This window comes from Falco cherrug, assembly GCF_023634085.1.
Source record: "Falco cherrug isolate bFalChe1 chromosome W unlocalized genomic scaffold, bFalChe1.pri SUPER_W_unloc_1, whole genome shotgun sequence".
NCBI classification, from domain to species: Eukaryota; Metazoa; Chordata; class Aves; order Falconiformes; family Falconidae; genus Falco; species Falco cherrug.
The window spans coordinates 10,938,460-10,951,136 of NW_026599288.1; the positions used below are offsets into that span (position 1 = coordinate 10,938,460).

Below are 12,677 nucleotides of genomic sequence, written 5' to 3' on the forward strand. Positions count from 1 at the left end.
AAACATGACAGCAACCAAGGTAACAGCAAACAAACAATACTGCCAATTGAGTGAATGGATGCCAAAAAGGCTGAAATTTTCTTAGATTTTGATAACATGTTGCTGCAATGGGGCGCCTAAAATCCACGCAGCACATACCATCAAAATCCTCACAGCCATGTCCTTGAACCAACAACAAAAAGCAGTGGCAATTTTGACCCACATTCTGAACTGCCTACCAAACAAGGTGATTTAACTCTTTAATGCTTACCCTGCTATTACTCTGGATAAGAGAAGAACCCCTGCGACACGTTCCCATCATAGCCTCCTACTACATTAGCATCTACAGAAAGACAGTTATCGACATTCAAAGTGTAAACAATATCATCTTCTTTTGGATTAACATTATACATAGGTGGAAGGGCTCACCAAACAAGAACTGGTTCAGTCAAAAAGTTCGAAACATAGCATGCCTTCTCTGAACATACCTCTGGGGTCATTCCCTTCATTCCCTCTCTTTTTTATGCAAAGAGAAACACTTTACTATAACAGAGACGCCCCTATTTACATCTCTGAGCCTGGACACAAACCGCAGCTGTATGCGCCACCAGGCTCAGGGCAGAAATCATTCATGTAGTTACATAGCTATATATCACTACAAGCATGCAGACACCTATTAAACACTAGATAACCATGTTTATCTTTCCTATTCTCCTTCACAATACCTAGTTGTTCTCTCATTATGAATCCTCCCTTCCCGCACTGCTTTGCTTAACCCTTTAACAGCCTCGTATTGCACAGGCTGCCACTCTGCAGGTTGATTTGTCTGACAAAATACTGAACAAGCCATAGCGACTCCCAAAACCCATCACTTAAGTGCTTCCCACTTGCATTCCTGCCACCAATCCCTCAGACTCCCTTTCACCCTCCCCAAAAATACAATCAATGCATCGGGAGAGAGGAAGGGGTGAGGGAAAGGTCTAGCTCCTTTTCCAGATCTATAGGACCTGGATCAAAAGGTTTATCAGTGTCAATGGAATCATTGTCCGAGCTGTCCTGTTCCTGTGCTTGCTCCTGTGTTGTGAGGGTCGCTGCAATCAGTGACAGAAGCTTTGGGGGCAGAGGAGGTGTGGACAGAATCGCCATCGCTGACGGTGTCTTGAGAAGAGTCGCGCTGTCGGTGGAATTTACAGCTTCCTCTGGTTTAGCACCGTTAGTAGAATTAGTCCACACTTGGCAAAGAGTAGTCAGAATTTGCCACCAAGATGTTAAATGCATTCCCGACACGGAGTTCCCCTCCGCGGCAGCATCATACAATTGGCTGCTGTATGTACACACTTTCATTCTTTCAAAGTCTCTAAAGTTTCTTGGCTGCTCACCTGTCTCGATGAATACAGGTGTTATCCTCGGGGTTTAGGTTGTCCGCCTGGTCCAGACAGCAAGACGATCGTTCAGCCAAGACATCTCCTCCGGAACGCAGCCCTCTTCCACGAGCTGTCTTTTTTATCGACCAGTTCCGTCCTTATTCTTCCAAGGCTTCGGAAAACCACCATAGGGGTCACCGTTTGAGGAGACTGAGGCACGGACACCCTGATCTGACTAGGAGACCCTACATGAGTCCATATACATGTCTTTCTGGGGATGAAGCCTGATTCCCCATTACGGATTTCCCACAGCTCACCTCTCAACTCCGGAGGGATTTCTGGCCAGCTCCTGCTTCCTTTCAGCAGATCATTCAAAGTTCTGTGGGATTCGCTGCATGTCGCTCAGATAGGCGATTCGAGAGCCTTTCACGTTAGATCCTTAAACGCATCACATCGGGGTCACCAATTTGCGGCGAATGAAGAGACGGGACGCAGCTTGATGCAAGCAAATGTCAATTTATTGTACAGAAGCACGAGTTTTTATACACTTTCAGAAGCTGTGCGTTTTAAACAGATTGGTTCTTGAAGCTAAGCGTTGCATACTAGGCAATCCCTGATCGGTGGTTAACTACCAGCAATTAACAACAAGGTGTTACCTTTCCTTGGCACCATCCTTGGTGCCATCTGTCTCCCACTCCCCTGTGCTCTGTAAACATGTCTCATCATGTTAATTGTTGTCTAGACAAGCTCGCATTCCCCTCAGCTAACTGATTGCCAGGCATGGTCCTAGTTTCCAGACCGCTCCTGCAGAGGGGGGGGTTTACAGTGCTGGAGGTCAGACAGGCATGCATGGTAGAGGTGGCCAAAAGCATTGCCTCGGGGTCTGGGGGATCACAGAGCTCTGCTCCCTGTGTCTTCTCAGCCCATGCAGGTGGAACAAAAGCCTGGCCTCCTCCCCATGTGCCGGTCTCCCCTTTTGGTCCCTGCTGCATGCCATCACTGGAGGAGTCAGCTTTTGGGCTCAGGGTTTATTGCCTTCTCAGGAGGCGTCGGGGTGTAGAAGTCCTCTGTGAGGGAGACTGGGGCCAGCTTGCATTCTTGTGGGAAGCCCAGTACAACATGCTGAAAGTCAGGAATGTGCTGTTGTCTGGCACAGCCAAACTTGCCATGTGCTTTGTGACTCCTTGGGCTGGGCCACAGTGAGAGAGCTCAGGGCTGGTTCCCTGCAGGCAGCTGTGAGCACGGGGAGTGTGGGAATATGGGTGGGATGGGAAGGGGATGCTGCTTCTGTGGATCACTGAGCAGGGCCCACAGGGGCCGCTCTATGCATGGCACAAGCTTCCAGGGTGTCCTGCCTGGTCCTTTTGTAGCCCGTGCCAGTCCTTAATGTTGCGTGTTGCCAGGCTTGACTGAGGGAGCTGAGGCCCCAGAGACAAATGTTGAACTCTTTCCTGGGAGGCCTGCAGGAAGCAATGTGAGGCCCTTCTTGCCCTCATCCCCTTGCTGGGGACATGGCATGGGAGGGCTGCTCCATATGGTTTCCTGGAGTTCCATCCTTTGCCCTGCTGTGCCAGACAAGGGGATCCCCCAATCCATCCCCTGTCATGCCCTGCAGACCTACCCTCTGCCCTGCTAATGCCTTCCCATCTTGTTGGTGCGGAGAAATGCCAGAAGACCCAGTAGGACTCCAGGTTTATCTCTGATCCAGACTAGCTATTCTACAACCCAAATAAAGTGGTGATGTTGAGGTGCCCTGAAGGGTACTTGTCTTCTGCTACAGAGATCACCTGCATGAAACTGAGATTAAGGCAAGTCTCCCCAATTCCTTGGAGCAGCTGGCTTGTGAGGAAAAGCATGGGCCACTGGCATCCTATGGAGGGGAACATGACCGGTGTGGGTAAGTGAGTGAACCAGCCACTCTCCCAGTGCTCACAGTCTGTACTCCCCAGGCAGGAGAGCAGTGATGGATATGACCTGTGTCATTATTGCCCTGTGCTTGGGGTTGTCAGGGCATGGTGTGGGCATTTCTCATGGTTTAACCCTGGCTGGCAACCAAGAACCACACAGCCACTTGCTCATTCTCCCCCATCCAGAGAGATGGGAAGGAGGATCGGAAAGGAATGTAAAATTCAAGGGTTGAGATAAGAACAATTTAATAGGTAAAGCAAAAGCTGCGCATGCAAGCAAAGCAAAGCAAAGAATTCATTCACCACTCCCCATGGGCAGGCAGGTGTTCAGCCATCCCCAGGAAAGCAGGGCTCCATCATGGGTAACAGTTACTTGGGAAGACAAATGCCATAATGCCAGATGTCCCCACGTTCCTTCTTCTTCCCCCAGTTTATATACTCAGCATGGCATACCATGCTATGGAATATCCCTTTGTTGCTGAAATCTCGGAATGAAGAACTTATCAACACCAATGTGATGTAGATAAGCAGACGCTTTTTTATTAACGTCTGGGTGCATGAGTGAGTCCTCTCATGATCAACGCACACCAAGTTTCAAAATCATGCACCATATTTAGAACTTATTCATGCATATTCATTAACTATTCATGCATAATCATAATATTTCCCAAAAATAATTAACATACTCTCCTCCCATATCCGATTCTGCGCAGTAAAGATAAGAAAAGTCTAGAAATGGGTCTGGGGTACGATTTGGGTAGGTGGTATAGGAGTCGGTGGTCGCGATCTCCCCCTGCTGGAATTACCTTTTACTAAAGTTCATGATTTCTTGGCAGGTAACTGTAAGTTGTTCCAGTCGACTCTCCCCATTTCCCATTAATTCTGCATTCTGACATTTCAATGCATTCTCCCAGTCTACTTGTAAATACTGTATCCAATTATCTTCAATCATCTTGAATCTTAAGTCTATTGTCTAAGTTCTAATTATTCCTACTAGGTGATTCTGACCTATTCTTTTGGCCTTGCTACAGGGCTGTACAGAGGATTTCATAGCAGCTTTTGCTGTGCAACTACAAGTTTCATTAAAATATATTTCTTATTCCAAATGATTTTATAGAATCAAATAAAGTCAATTAATTCTAACTTATTAGCAGATCTGTAACACCTTTGGCTAGCTTGGGTCACCTGTCCTGGCTGTCTCCCCTCCCAATTTCCTGTGCCCCTCCAGCCCTCTGGCTGGCAGGGCCCAAGGAACTGAAAAGTCCTTGATTTAGTATAAACATCACCCAGCAACAACTAAAACCATCAGTGTCCTATCAACATTGTTCTCACATCATAGCCAAAACACAGCACTGTACTAACTACTAAGAAGAAAATTAACTCTATCCCAGCTGAAACCAGGACAGCATTCACTCCAGAGAAAACTGCTGCTGATTCATCCCAGATTTGTTTGTGCTGTTGCCAGCTGGGGCATCCCTGCACAGTGCCAAGGGGGACAAGTCCTCATCACTGTGTGCAGGGCCCCAGGCAGTGTGTCCAGACCAGCTGGATGGGTCTTTATGGAGAAGAGTACAAGAGTCCAGGAGCAGGAGGGCAGGACCCAGCTCTGTCCGCTGGGTCTGTTGGCTAAGTTATTGTTGGTAAAAAAGGGACCAGTCACCAGATCAGTTGCTAGCCCCAGGGTGGTGGCTGCAGAGTGGCCACAAGTACTTCCTTGTACTCTTCCACATTTTCATGGTTTAACCCCAGCTGGCAACCAAGTACCACACAGCCACTTGCTCACTCCCCCTCACCCGGAGGGGTGGGGAGGAAAACTGGAAAGGAATGTAAAACTTGAGGGTTGAGATAAGAACAATTTAATAATTTAAATAGAATAAAGAGGTAATAATAACTATAACAATAATAACAATTATAATGGAAAGGTGGGAGAAAAGGGTAAAATCCAAAGGAAAAGAGAAAAGGAAAAGTGATGCACAGCACAACTGCTCACCACCCACTGACCAATGCCCAGCCAGTCCCTGAGCAATGATCCCCCCCCAGCAAACCCTCCAAGTTTATATACCAAGCATGACGTCCCATGGTATGGAATACCTCTTTGGCTGGTTCAGGTCAGCTGACCTGGCTGTGTCCCCTCCCAGTCTCTTGTGCCCCTCCAGCACTCTGGCTGGCAAGGCCCAAGAAACCACAAAATCCTTGACTTAGTATAAACATTACCCAGCAACAACTGAAAACATCAGTGTGGTTATCAACATTGTTCTCACACCATAGCCAAAACCCAGCACTGTACTAACTACTAAGAAGAAAGTTAACTCTATCCCATCTGAAACCAGGGCACACAGTCAATGCAGTACCCAGAGTACCTCTGGGAACAGTTCAGGTCCAGAGGAGGGTGCAGACAGTGGCTGAGTGTTGTCTGGAAGAAGGCAGGATGGCCTTGTCGCCATTGTGCTGGGGACAGGCTAATGAGGGAATGCTGGGGATGATGGAGGTTGGCTGGAAGGAGAAGGGAAGGAAATGACCCTCTTGCAATGTTTCCTTCACAAAGGTCCTTCAGGTTGTCCCTGGGACCTTGGAGATTTCCATAAGCAGCATCAAACTGAACTGGACCTGCAGAATCCTTGATGCCTGCCAGCGCATGTGGGCCATGTGCTGTCTAGCAGTGCCTTCCTCCCTTCCCTGTGAGACTGAAGAGGTGAAGGGAGAGGACATGCTACACGGCCAAGAGGGAACATTTGCCTGTCCCCCTGTGCAGCCCTTCACTGTCTACAGCGTCACTATCTCCCTGCCCCCCAGTACAATTCTGTTCACATGGCTGCTCAGGACAGAGGAAATGGGTATGTGCCCACCTACATGAAATATAAAGGTGCCCTTCACCTGGCAACTCGGCCCGAGCATCTGCTCCCTGCAGTGATGGTCCTGTGATCGGGGCTGCTTGGAGCCTGTGGGATCTGGGGAAGGGGCTGTGCAGGGCCCTGGACCACAGCATGTCCCCACCTCACTCTCCCCCTCCTCACCACACTGATGCTGCTTGCTTCTGATGCTGCAGCACGTGCCCTCTGTGGGGGACAAAACCTGCTTGGGGGGGTCCCTTTGCAGCCTGTCCCCTGGACCAGGAGCTGCCTGCACCCTGCTCTGGGCTCAGGCCTTCCTCACTGGCCCCATGTGTGACCCCATCCTCCTGTGTTTCCAGTGCTGGACAAACCAGAGTAGCTGTGGCTGGATGCCAGCATGTGGTCCTTCAGGTAGAAGGCGCTGCCCTCCTGAAAAGGGGACATCATCGGATACCAGGTACCAGGGAACCGCAGACTACCTGTGGTTCCCCTCACCTTGCCAGGCACCTCTCTGCCTGGAGCTGTGTGCAGGCAGGTAGAGTGAATGGGGAAGGGAAAATTGATGACTTGTGGTTCCCCTCAGTGTCCTAGTGAGCATCTGGCTGTGATGAGCATGAAAGTTTTCTCTCTCACCCTCAACATTCCTCATGCTGTGGAGTTGCCCAGAGAGGTGGTGGGTATTCCCTGCTCTCTGGGCTTCCTCCCCAGATCTGCTCAGCCTGGGGTTTAGCAGACTTTACATCTTAGTGTGCAGGACTTGATGTGTCTGCTGGAGTGGCCTCCCAGGGTTTCCTGTGCCTCTTGTGTGCTTGTTTCTGGTTCTTACCACAGGAGATCCTATGGTTTAAGTTGTCCTCTGAAAACCCCTCTTCCTCTGGGAGAGTTGCACCGTTTATTTGAGCTTTCCACAGTGCATGGCAGGAAGTGCCTTCTCTGTCTGTGAGTTTGGGTCTCTTCCCACAGTGCAGCCCTGCTTTCTAGCATTGGGGGGCAGAGACCCTTATCAGTGTGTCTTATGCCCTCTCTGAGGATAGACCTCTCCATGGGGTGACAGGGACCCAGATATGCTGGTTCTTCGTGCCCCTCAGCTGTTTCATGGGGAAACCTGCAAACTAGGGCCCTGATGGCATTACTTGTGGGTCTGTTCCAGCTGGCTACCTGCTCTCAGACACCTCTGTTTGTGACAAGAACCCTTTTTTTTTTGTTTCAGTTAGCTCCTTTTTTTTGCATATTCCCAAAATGCCATTTCTATAAAGACCCCAGCAGCAGTGAGGCTGGCCTGGGATCTCAGGAGAAATTCAGATGATGCATTGGCACATGGGCACCCTCAAACTGTATCCCTTGTGGGAACTGTCTTCCCCTTTTCATGTAGACAAAGCTTTCAGAGTCCAGCCTTGCACAGGGGGAAAGAGAAATTCAGGGCTCTTCTTTTGAGAGTTGTCAACACAGCGCCTGCTGTGTTGAAATATCGTATTAATGACCTGGCCTAGGCTCATTACATGTATATACACATGTATATACACATATTACATGTATCTTCAAATGAATGGCCTCCCTCTTGCCCTCAGCTCTTCACAGAGGCTTGGTCCTTTGCTCACAAAGGCAGCCACTCTGACGTCTTGAGTGTTGGCTCCAAATTCCTCCTCTCCTCCTCTTATCTGCTTTGAGGTCCACGCATGGGGCCAGGGCTCCTGGTAGTTCCTCTCTGAGAGCTTTCCACAACTGTGGCAGGTGAAGAGAAGGGGAGGTTTGCAGGGGTGCTTTTCTCTGTCTTGGTGTGCTGTGAGCAGGTTCCCAGAGGGCAGGTTGGTGCTGCTGCCCTCTGTCTCTGTCTCCTGTCCTTAGCTGAACACCACAGCCAGGAGTGCACAGGACAGTGGCTTCCTCGAGATGAAACAGCTGCAGCTGAGCAACTCTGTCACTGAGCACTTGTTGCCTGAGCACAGCCCTGCAGCAGATACACAGTGACAATGCAGGGACTCATGGCTGCTGGAGTCGGGGTTGTATTGCTGTGGGAGTTTCAGACCAAAATCTTGGGTAAGACTCTGTGCCCCAGTCCCTCCAGGGTGGCCATAGCATGCACCCTGGCTAAGGCAGCTCTCTGTCCCCAGCCCTGTGGCCTCCAAGCCAGTGCCGAGGAGCTTGGGAACAGAGGAGCTGTGCTCTGCAGTCTGCACTGCCCAAGGCTACTACCCCTGCTCTCAGCACAGCCTCTGCCATCCTGCTTACTAATGCTCAACTCCCAGGTCTTCCCTTCCAGACACCCTAGACCCTCTCAACATTAGTTACTGCAGTGTCTGTGATACCTCCCCATCCCAAGGGACAGCTGTGCTTCTCCTCCACCCCATAACCCGACCCACAGAGGCAGCAAGGTGAGTGTAGCGCCTGGCAGCTCTGCTCTCCACAGCCTTGAGATTGGTTTCCCCACCAGCAGCACTTGCCTGCAGCTGCCTCCATCCCAATCTCCCTGTCCCCGTCTTATCTAGCCCTCTCACCACCCTGCCTTGCAGGGAGTACCAGCTCATTGTGGCTGCGACACACAACAGCACCGTGGTGGAAGGTGCCTGCTCGTGGGAGTCACAGTCCTTCAATGCCAGCCAGCATCCTGGTGCCTATGTGGCTGCCATGCTCAACCTCACTGCCCCTGTGGGCTTTGTGCTGGGTGACGGGATCAGCGAGCACAGATTACCACAACACTGCCCTTTGGTCCTTCTGGGACTACATGGCCTTTTTTTCCACTTCATCTGCCACTCACAGCAGGTACACGTCACAGAGGGGTCTTGCTCCCCAGGGACGCTGCCAGCTGGGGCCGGGCCCCTTGGCTGGGTCTGGGCTGGCCACCAAAGATAAGTGGCAGTGCCACATGGGCTCTGCTCTCAGCCCCTGTGCCGAGAGCCTGGGTGCCTTGGCAGGACAGTGTCTCCGGGGTCCTTGTCCACAGCTGGGGCATTTGGTGGCCATGGGTGAGAGGCCTTTGCCCTCAGAGTGGGCAGCAGGACAGAAGTGGCCTGAGCTCTCCTTCCCATCTCCTCCAACAGGCAGAGTTCACCTGCATGTGCTATAGCTTCTCTGTTGGTAAGTGGGCTCCTCACTCCCTGTGCCCAAGGCTCCCTTTTCCTAGCCTGGCTGCTTCCCATGGAGAGGAGCTGGCTAAGCACAGGAGCAGGGGGGTCTTGTTGTGGGGGAACAGGGGAAAGCTTTCATTTCCCACACATGGGGGTGATCTTCCATCCCACAAGAAACCTAAGTCAAGACACATGTCTACACACTTGTGCACACCCATTGCTATTGTTGGGGCCATTGCCAACATGTGGCTCAGGCTGTGGCACCCACTCCTGGCTGTGTGTTAGTTGCAGGGCAGCACTCAGGCCCATGGCTTGAGACAGTGATTGGGGTGGCTGTACTGTTGGCACTCATCCTCCTGTCTGCAGGGTTCCTGTGGTTTGTGCTTTCCAGGTGAATTGGAAGGGGACAGACAGATTCAGCAGGGCCATGGGCAATCCCAACCTCTTGAGTAAGGCTCCTCTTTGCCTTTCAAGGAAAAGGAAGTCTCTGCCCAGAAAAGCTAAGGAAGATAATTAAAAAGGTAGGTGTGGGAAAATCACTTTGTGGGGGCAGGGGGAATTAGAGAAAACTGGGACCTAATAGAAGCGCAGTATTACAGAAAGCTTTTTAGGATAAAATACAGCTATCACTTTCAGGATGGTTGGCATGCACAGAATCTACATCACCACATTTCCCTAAGCAACACATCCTGCCAGCTCAGCACATGCTGATAGGAGTAAGGGAGGATGGAGCAGAGTGGAGACCCCATGGCCAGGCTCTTTCATGCTCCCTACAGGAATGGGAACTTGATGGCACCACACAGCTGATAAGCTGCATACCAGTTGTCACATGAAGAATCCATGAGATGTCTGTGGCTGAGTCAACCATTGAGGCGAAATGACTTTCCTCAGATGAAATAATCTCATTGTAATACTAACGCACACCTCCATCTCAAAGTTACCTGTCTCCAAGGTACTACTACACCTCACTGGGCACATGATACCAGTTAGCAACAACAATATGTATAACTAGAGTCACTCAAGCTCCACCTAAATGTGATAGAGATGAACTAGTCCTGGACTGAAATAAGCCCAGGGCAGGGGGAATTGTTGTCTAAACTCCTGGATTACCACACTCTGATTTAGTGTTCACAAAACTAGGTCAATCTGGCTAAAGTTCATAAAGTTGTTATGAATGAAGGGACTTTAATCAAGGTAGTCAGCCTTGGGGAGGATGAGGAACACAGAACAGATAGTGAAAAGAACACCATTATCTAAGTTACACAGAAAGAAGCCTTCAAGTGAGGGGAGTTCTGACTATGAGAGGAAACAAGATGATGAAGTGTTGCAATCCACTGACATCAACAGAAAATTAGCTGAAAATAGGTCAAAGACAATAGTGGTAGTGAGAGATGGTGACCTCGAACTCAAATAGCCCCCCCGAAAGAGGGCAAAGCCCCGCTTGAGGAGCATGCGTAGTTAGTAGGGAACTTCAGTAGTACTGAGGATGTGTACTAATTTGCATTAGAAGCAAGAAACTTGTAACCAGTCCTGTGTATGATGAATGAATATGCAATGTTCTGTGAAGTATAAAAAGTGGACAGATGACGGGAGAAGTTAGGGAAGACTCCATCGTAACTTCTGGGATCAGTTGACGGGCTGAACCTGTCTTCTCCCCCATAGGGACGCCTATTGAGTAAGAACTTTATCTTATGTGCACTAACTCACGCTAGCTGTTATTAGTGATTATAGCTTGGCTGTATATCACTTCAAGTTTGTTTTTGCAGACAGTCCCTATCACCGGCAATCACAAACCTTAATTTATCATGATTTTATATTAATAAAGAGTTTTATTCTATAAACTGTTAGTGTTAGTCCTTCATGAGCACTAGCAGTTGCCAGTAGCGGGTAACATATTTGAATAAAGTGGGAAGACTCACTTGGAGGGGCATCCAATACACCTGGAATTGACTGGCCCAAGGATGGAAACACAGGCCTAACATCTGCCATGGACTGATCCAGGATGCACTGGAAAAGAGTGAAGCTCCGGAACATCTGCAATACATTGATGATATCATCGTATGGGGCAATAGAGCAGAAGAAGTTTTTGAGAAAGGGGAGACAATTCAAATCCTTCTGAAAGCTGGTTTTGCCATAACACAAAGCAAGGTCAAGGGACCTGCACAGGAGATCCAGTTTTTGGGATGGATGTCATAAAATCCCAGTGGATGTGATCAACAAAATAAAAGCTATGTCTCCACCAACTAATAAGAAAGAAACTCAGGCTTTCTTAGGCACTGTGGGTTTTTGGAGAATGCACATTCCAAACTACAGTATGATTGTAAGCCCTCTCTATCAGGTGACCAGGAAGAATTTCAAATGAGGCCCTGAGCAGCGAAAAGCCTTTGAACAAATTTGAACAAATTAAATGGGAGATAGTTCAAGCAGTAGCCCTTGGGCCAGTCTGGACGGGGCAAGATGTAAAAATTTTACTCTACACCGCAGCCAGGGAGAATGGCCCTACCTGGACCCTCTGGCAGAAAGCACCAGAGGAGACTCGAGGTTGACCCTTGGGCTTTTAGAGTCAGGGATATAGAGGATCAGAGGCCTGCTACACTGCAACTGAAAAAGAGATACTGGCAACTTATGAAAGGCTTCGGGCTGTTTCAGAAGTGATTGGTACTGAAGTACAGCTCCTTCTGGCACCCCTGCCAGTGCTGGGCTGGATGTTTAAAGGGACTCTTCTCTACACATCACACAACTAATGCTAGATGGAGTAATTTGGTCATATTTATCACATAACAAGCTCAAATAGGAAATCCCAGATGTCCAGGAATCTTGGAAATTATCATGGACTGACCAGGTGGCAAAGATTTCAGAATGTTACCAGAGTAGGAGGTGACATGTGCTGAAGAGTCCACACTGTATAATAAATTGCCAGAACATGAAAAGAAATATGCCTTGTTTTCTGATGGGTCCTGCTGTATTGTAGGAAAGCATTGGAGGTGGAGAGCAGCTGTATGGAGTCTTCTATGATAAGTTGCAGAAACTGCTGAAAGAGAAGGTGAATTGAGACGGTTTGCAGAGCTGAAGGCTATCCAGCTGTCTTTAGACATTGCTGAATGAGAGAAACGGCCAATACTTTACCTCTATACTGATTCATGGATGGTGGCAAATGCCCTGTGGGGGTGGTTTCAGCAATGGAAGCGCAGTAATTCATAACAAAGAGGTAATCCCATCTGGGCTGCTGCATTGTGGCAATATATTGCTGCCCAGGTAGAGAAACTTGTTGTGAAGGTACGTCATGTAGATGCTCATGTACCCAAGTGGTGGGCCACTGAGGAACATTTAAACAACCAGCAGGTAGATCAGGCTACTAAAATTGAAGTGGCTCATGTAGATTTGGATTGGCAACATAAAGGTGAATTATTCATAGCTCGGTGGGCCCATGACACCTCAGGCCATCAAGGAAGAGATGCAACATATAGATGGGCTCGGGATCAAGGGGTGGACTTGACCATGGACACTATTGCAAAGGTTATCCATGAATGT

The 12,677-nt window shown here is 49.1% G+C and overlaps 1 pseudogene; it reads left to right on the top strand.

Annotated features, from left to right (window-relative positions):
* Window positions 1-3,007: 3,007 nt before the first annotated feature.
* LOC129734891 (uncharacterized) lies at window positions 3,008-12,198 on the top strand (annotated as a pseudogene).
* Window positions 12,199-12,677: the final 479 nt, after the last annotated feature.